The sequence below is a fragment of the Triticum dicoccoides genome, chromosome 7A (assembly GCF_002162155.2).
Source record: "Triticum dicoccoides isolate Atlit2015 ecotype Zavitan chromosome 7A, WEW_v2.0, whole genome shotgun sequence".
NCBI lineage: Eukaryota > Viridiplantae > Streptophyta > Magnoliopsida > Poales > Poaceae > Triticum > Triticum dicoccoides.
The window spans coordinates 656676242-656682916 of record NC_041392.1 but is presented as its reverse complement, the minus strand read 5'-3'; the positions used below and the strand labels follow the sequence as shown (position 1 = coordinate 656682916).

Sequence of the window (6675 nt, the reverse complement as noted above, 5' to 3'; positions counted from 1 at the left end):
CTCCACCTTGTCCTCCGCCTCCGTGGTGGCATGTAGATCTTTGTCAAGACCCTCACCGGCAAGACTATCACCTTGGAGGTTGAGTCTTCTGACACCATTGACAATGTGAAGGCGAAGATCCAAGACAAGGAGGGCATCTCCCCGGACCAGCAGCGCCTGATCTTCGCTGGTAAGCAGCTTGAGGATGGCCGCACCCTAGTGGACTACAACATCCAGAAGGAGTCCACCCTTCACTTGGTGCTCCGGCTCCGTGGTTGCCAGTAAGCTCCTGGACATGGTGCTTCTGTTTTTGGGTTCGCAAGTCTTGGTGCTTTAGTTGGAGTTGTCGGTGTGTTGTCTGGGTCTGTTGTAGGTGTCTTTGTTTCTTATAGTACTGTGATGCAGTGTTTACTAGTTGGGTATGAAACTTTTGCTGTTGTGCAACATGTTTGGTGAACTATGAATAAGTGAGCCCTGAATTCGGTCTATTATTCTGTTATATTCTGAGGTCGGTCTATAATTCTATTATTCTTGCCTTGGTGAAAAACATAGTTCTATGTCATAGCATCTGCATAGGCCCTTTCTACATCTAAAACGCTTGTGTTTTCCCTAATGTACCCAACATCACTTCAAATCACTACGCTAACCAGTCCTAGGCTAGTTCTATGTTGTAGCATCTGCGTATGTCCTACACTAGTCAGTTCAAAACATGAAAGCAGTGCATATATAGAGACAATATATTGCTTTTAATTTTCACAGATGGCAGTCCTCATGGTCTGAAAAATGGCTGGACTGATTGTTATGATCATTTCTCCTTACCATGCCGACGAGGGAGTCTGAGATCAAAAACACACCATTGCCACCAAGTATGGGAGCAACGGATCAGGACATGCATCAAGTTCTATTCTAAGATACCACATGTTTTATTTGCTTTAGGTCAATATATAGTTGTTAGTTAAAAAAATATCAAAAATTTCGATCTCTTTTGACTCTTCCTGCTGACAAGTGACAACACATATTCCATGTGTGGACTACTTATTATCTAATGCCTTGCTGTAACGTGATCTATTTCTCTTTTTTTTCCTTGCAAATTTATCAATTTTCGTTGTGCAAACCCAGGGTTGGCAAATGATATGAAATATTATATGCTATACACTGAATCTTTGATATGTTTTACAAAACTCTACTTATTATCCAAGGCAATCCCATCAGTTATTTCTTAATATGAGCCATATACAAATATCAATTCTTATTTTTGCACTCTTACTTTAGGGAAAATATGCCATTTCTGCTTCTGAGAATTCATGACTGAAAAACCTGTTATATTGATCTGAGCCAGTGCAATGAAAAAGCTGTGGGTTTCCCAGTGGTGATAGTGGAAATTCATGATTAATATAGCTGTTGAACCTTTGTATCTTCCATGTTCTTGATCTGAATTAGGAGCTTGTAATTTGTTCTGAAACATCATCTGAAATGCCAATGATGCTATGCCCAACATTTTGACGTGCAGATGGCTCCAGGATCCTGTTTACAGGATGAACCTACCTGGAGGCGCTGTATCCACATGACATCCAATGGGCAAGTCTGAGGTTCTTGATAATCACATGCAACTTTTCTTGTTGTTTCCAAGTTGACTTCTGTTTTTAATTGACAAAACTAAGCGTTTGTGTATCATTTTTGCTTAGTTTAACTATCATTCCACAAGTACCTCTGATTTGTGGTAGAGGCTGAAAAACTTGCAGACCGTGTGTTGTCATCAGCTTTGTCTCTTGTTCCTACGAGATGGGAGTTAAATAACGACACGAGATTCACTCACGCATTCCCGCCTGAACCATCTGTGTTGGGATCTGTTTTAGGTTCCCAATGGCAATCTTACTTGCCTTGAACCGAACTAGATGTAATAAAATTTAAAATGTATTCCCTTCGTCCAAAACTATGAGATCATTTTTGACACAAGAATGATCTTATATTTTGGGAAGGAGGGAGTAGATAGTTAAACAATGCGCTTGATATTATATTCCAGGAAATTCAGTAGCTCTATTCATTTGGGTAATGTGGAAGTTGGAGCACATCAATGATAAATGACCAGTTCATGAACAATTCCTCCCCCTCAATTCTTTTGGCTGGTGCAATGGACCCATCTGTCTCAAAGGATGAGGGAATACTGCAACAATATGATCCATGATCTGATTCTTAGTATTTAACTCCCCGATGATCACTTTCTTATTTTTTCTCTTATTTTTCGTTTCCAAAAGATCTCGTGGGATTTGATGAAGAAAAGTTGGTCCGTGTTTCTGATGTCTAGTGACTAATAACCATGTTTAATTTCCTTCTGATCCATCATGCAGATGCATCTTTGTTTATCCTTTTTTTTCTTGTACTTGCCATTTTAGGTGTTCTCGTTTTGTGGCATTGCGGTGATGAATTTATGTATTTTCGCATGTCAGACTTCAGAGATGCCCCTGGCGTCAGCGAGAATTCATATCATATGACTGAGCAATGAAATACCATCTTTAATATTCATGGTCTACCTCGCTCTTGTGCCTTATTACAAACTGCTGATGCCTTCGCGATTTTCTTGATGGAAGAACATTCATACTCGCTGCAACAAAACAGAGTTGGTGTGACGGATAAATGTGCCGTTTCATCACACAATAACACAGCCCATATGCTTCTCGTATGTTAATCATCGAATGCACTACTCAGATGCGATTGAATGTCGAGGAACTATATTGCTTTATCTGTTGTTGAATTTGACTTGACTTTGTATTGTCTTCAAAGTCGAAGGAGCATTGTTGTTGCAGACAAGGAGACACAAATTTTATGAGTAATTTGCGTTTGAGTCATCTCTGTGATGTCAGACACTTTTCACCTTAGAGATCTGATGCATCCTTGATAATATCCTCTTCCTTTGTGTCTTTTTGTTTCTTTGTGCTTTGTTCTAGAACAAGAAGAGTCATTCTATGCATAATTACATTGTTGACGGATGATATTATGTCCAATGAATCATGTAATAGCTCTATCTGATCGTATCCCATGCTAGTTTTATTCTATATGTTCCAAGAAAGAAAAGTTTGCCAGTTTGGCCACTTTCTCTTATTTAATTTGTTGGCCATTTTGTTGTTGTTGAAATGAGAGTTGTTGATATAGATGAGGAGACACGAGTTTATGGGTAATTTTCGTCTGAGGCATTTATGTGATGTCATTCCTTTTCACCTTGGTGATCTGATGCACCCCCCTCACTCAGTAGTTCTCCTTCAAAAACCTTTTGCTTTGGTTTGTAATGGGTGGTATGGAATGATGAATGAGATTTTAGTTTCCCTATTGGTTTGATTGGCCGATATGATAGCCTAAATACTGATCTGAAACTGAACATCACAATAAGCTGATATGTTTTTGGTTGCCTCATAATGTTCATTAGCTTTGTTATTTGTGTAGTAATTGCATTTAATCAATACATTTATTTTCTAGTTAAATAGACAGAGATGAGATGATCAATGATTAATTTCCTTATTGGCTTGACTGGTCAAGATGATGGCCTAAATACTGAACCGAATCTGATCATCCTCGCTTCTTTGATACAAAAGGAAATGATTTTGTTTTATGCTTTCCTAGTTTTAAAAAGATGTGCTGGAGTTCTTTGTTGTAGAATGGTACCAAAAATGATTTTAGTGCAGTTCACCCATGTTGGCTGGCCGGTCTCCTTTGACAAGCCACCGAATCCTCAGGCCGATTGGCGGCCATTCTCTTTCCTCCCGGCCTTGATGTCAGATGGGAGGCAGTGTTGTTTCTTGCTGGAAGTGATCTTGGATCTCTTTTCATGTTTTTTTCTCCTAGTGCCATGGTTATTCATGATGTTGCGGCTGAGGATTAAATAAACTATACTATAGACAAGCATATGTCTGAATTTTCTTCATGTGGAACAATCTAATCTTCAGTACGAGGCCAATGACCTTGTGTTTTATTTGATGATTTTGTTGTTAATCGGTTTGCCCAGATTGAGTGATGATCACAAGTGCATAGTTCAGGTGATCACAAAGGACACCGCTTTCAGGTCGTCTAGAAATCTCACACTCAATGCATGAATGGACCATAAACCCCCACCCCCACCTTCTTCAGGTCTAGTTTAAGATGATGGTCAAGTTGATAAAGGACCATACACCCCTTATAAATCTTGTTGCTGGTACTCAAAGGCCATAAACTAAACCACTGCATTAGCCAGTCCTAGGCTAGTTTTTTTGGATATTTTCATATCTACGACATCTCTTCCATAAATCACATGATGATGCAGACCTATTGCTATAGGTATAATAGAGGTCGTTTGGTTTGCGCCCGCGCCGGCCATGTGAATCGAGGGCTTGCCAAATAATTGGCGCGGGATTTGCCAACCCACGCCTTGCCAAAAAGTTGGCTGGAATTGAACTACAGAGGGGTGGGCACACCAATTATTTGGCCTCCATCCAAATGAACACCACGCCCGGGTCAACGACCAATATTTTGGCATGGCGTTTCAGGGCAATGATCTAATATGTTGTATGTCTACAGGGAGCACGAGCTGGGCGTGTCTGGCGTCGTGTTATTATCTTTGTTGAACGTCAAACACATTGGCTCATTTTCAGGTATGGACATAATAAGAGGCAATGGAAAAAAACATCCATTAAGAACTAAAAATTCTGCAACCTTAATTGATCAAGAATCCCATGGAATTTCTAGGTTGAGTCAAGAACGGATAAAAATTTAGGAGAAATCGTATCCAAGAAACTTGATCAGAGAAAGTTTCTCCTTAAACATTGTCCGTATTCAAGAACCTTTCTTCAGATTGTAAAAAATACTTCCTTCAAAGATTGTACAAGAGAGATCGTGATTGCAAGCCACCACGAGCTGGATCTGACACAGTCCCCACCATGATGTGGCTTCGCCGCCCATATCCGGCATTGCTCATTGCAGGACAACGCCAGGTAGTGCACATGGAAGGACAATGAGCCTGATGTAGTTGGAGCAACTACGATGGGCAAGGAGTTGGTGTGTGCGGCAAGTGGAGGTTGCGACCGAGACTAGCACTAGACATCCAGAAACCTATAGTGCCCCTGCGCTTTGGAGGAATATGAGAAGGGTTGGGATACAAGTTGTGCTAGATTTGGCGGCAAAGGTGCGAGGTCATGGCGTTGTTCTGGGAGTACACAGTGGTTGAGCGGTGGGTTTTTGCTATGTGTGGGGGCCGTTCACAACCAATGGCGATGCACAACTACATGTAAGAGCATCAATAGTGTTTGGAGGCACTGCATCTGTGCTGGATCCCACGTACATGTAAGACATATCCTCCTATCAGCTATAGCCTGAGCGTCGGCCTAGCTAAGGGCGCATAAACTTGAATGATATCTTTGCCTATAGGTAACCTTCTAGTTGCTACCTTTAGCAACCTCTCTCCTTATACCTACCATTCCCATGGAATGGCTAGGTTGACCATATATAGTGAGCGAATAATATGAGAAGAGCAACTAATCGACCATAGTTAACATCTCAAACATATGTTGGGAAGGGAGGGGAGGCTGTATAAATAGGTGACGGCAGTGGCGAATCTAGACAGAAACTGGAGGGTGGGCTCAAAGCCTGTATCATGCCAATATCTGCTGGGTTGGGCTTGCAAGTGGCTGAATTGAGCCATGAAACTAGTAGTAAAAAAAATTCTTGCAGTGCTGGAGGGGGGACTCAAGCCTGTTAAAGCCCCCCTAGTAGATTCGCCCCTGGGTGACGGTTCAAGTTCAAAATATCTATGATCTTTTATCTGTGGTAAAGACGAGAGATTTGATGGCATGGAGAATTGACCATGTACAATGTTAGGCGCGGAGAGTTAATCCTATTGCAGGTTCAAATTATTCATGTGTCCATGTAAGGAAAGGAGGACCCAATAGGATTCAGTTTGGGTTTGTTCTGGGTACCCCACTTATGACATGCATATTGTGACGCCCCAAGAACGGAGCTTCAGGTGCCTTTCATGATTTCCGGGTTTCGTCGTGTGATTTGTTTGGTTCGTTACATTCATCATTGCATCATGTGCATTGCATCATGTCATCATGCAACCCGTTTTAAAACTCAACTAAATAAATTGCATGGATCTTTGGTCCATTTAAACCGAGGGAAGTCACATGGTGATTCTCTTTACAACATACCCTCCCAATATTAGGGAGCTATATCAAATATTCCTTTAATTTGGAATTTATCACAACACACTTGTAAAAATAACCCCATGCCTTTTCTACTTCAAGTTTCACCTCCAAACCTTGGCAACAATTCTTTATCTCTTTTATCGAGGCTTCTCTAAAAATCTAAACCTTTTTTGGACCTTCCTTTTACCTAGTCCGAGTTCAAACCCATTTGAATTAAATTCAAATGAGTTTGAATTTATACCTTTTGTTTATGTCACTTTTAATTTTCTTGGGTCAAACTCATTTTTGTGACATCGAGAAAATACCCTCCTGCGCAAGTTCCACCCCCTAACCTCTCTTTCTTTTCTTCCTATCCCTGTTTTATTTTTTATTTTCTCTAGACAAAGAGGAGAGCCCAGCTGGGCCTCCCAACTCGCGCGTCGGCCCATCTACTTCTCGGCCCAGCCGACCCCTTCCTAACCCTAGCCCGCACAACCTCTCTTCCTCGATCCCCACTTCTCCCCTCGCGCCGTCACCATGCACAGGAGAG

At 41.3% G+C, this 6675-nt stretch overlaps 9 non-coding genes and 2 pseudogenes across 9 annotated transcripts; all 11 read left to right on the top strand.

The window, feature by feature from the left end:
• LOC119330399 overlaps positions 1–485 on the top strand; it is a 2433-nt pseudogene extending 1948 nt beyond the window's left edge.
• A 614-nt stretch (positions 486–1099) lies between these two features.
• LOC119334858 lies at positions 1100–1184 on the top strand. Its single transcript, XR_005161612.1, has one exon. It is a non-coding gene; the product is annotated as a small nucleolar RNA R16 (small nucleolar RNA).
• Positions 1185–1231: 47 nt separating this feature from the next.
• Positions 1232–1320, top strand: LOC119334838. The gene has a single exon (XR_005161595.1). It is a non-coding gene; the product is annotated as a small nucleolar RNA Z223 (small nucleolar RNA).
• A 134-nt stretch (positions 1321–1454) lies between these two features.
• LOC119334850 lies at positions 1455–1570 on the top strand. The gene has a single exon (XR_005161605.1). It is a non-coding gene; the product is annotated as a small nucleolar RNA Z278 (small nucleolar RNA).
• Positions 1571–1684: 114 nt separating this feature from the next.
• LOC119334943 lies at positions 1685–1789 on the top strand. Its single transcript, XR_005161642.1, has one exon. It is a non-coding gene; the product is annotated as a small nucleolar RNA snoR97 (small nucleolar RNA).
• A 333-nt stretch (positions 1790–2122) lies between these two features.
• LOC119334848 lies at positions 2123–2196 on the top strand (annotated as a pseudogene).
• Positions 2197–2388: 192 nt separating this feature from the next.
• Positions 2389–2482, top strand: LOC119334854. The gene has a single exon (XR_005161608.1). It is a non-coding gene; the product is annotated as a small nucleolar RNA R64/Z200 family (small nucleolar RNA).
• A 292-nt stretch (positions 2483–2774) lies between these two features.
• LOC119334930 lies at positions 2775–2872 on the top strand. Its single transcript, XR_005161628.1, has one exon. It is a non-coding gene; the product is annotated as a small nucleolar RNA Z101 (small nucleolar RNA).
• A 248-nt stretch (positions 2873–3120) lies between these two features.
• On the top strand, positions 3121–3216 carry LOC119334931. Its single transcript, XR_005161629.1, has one exon. It is a non-coding gene; the product is annotated as a small nucleolar RNA Z101 (small nucleolar RNA).
• A 53-nt stretch (positions 3217–3269) lies between these two features.
• LOC119334932 lies at positions 3270–3357 on the top strand. The gene has a single exon (XR_005161630.1). It is a non-coding gene; the product is annotated as a small nucleolar RNA Z102/R77 (small nucleolar RNA).
• A 105-nt stretch (positions 3358–3462) lies between these two features.
• Positions 3463–3546, top strand: LOC119334934. Its single transcript, XR_005161631.1, has one exon. It is a non-coding gene; the product is annotated as a small nucleolar RNA Z102/R77 (small nucleolar RNA).
• Positions 3547–6675: the final 3129 nt, after the last annotated feature.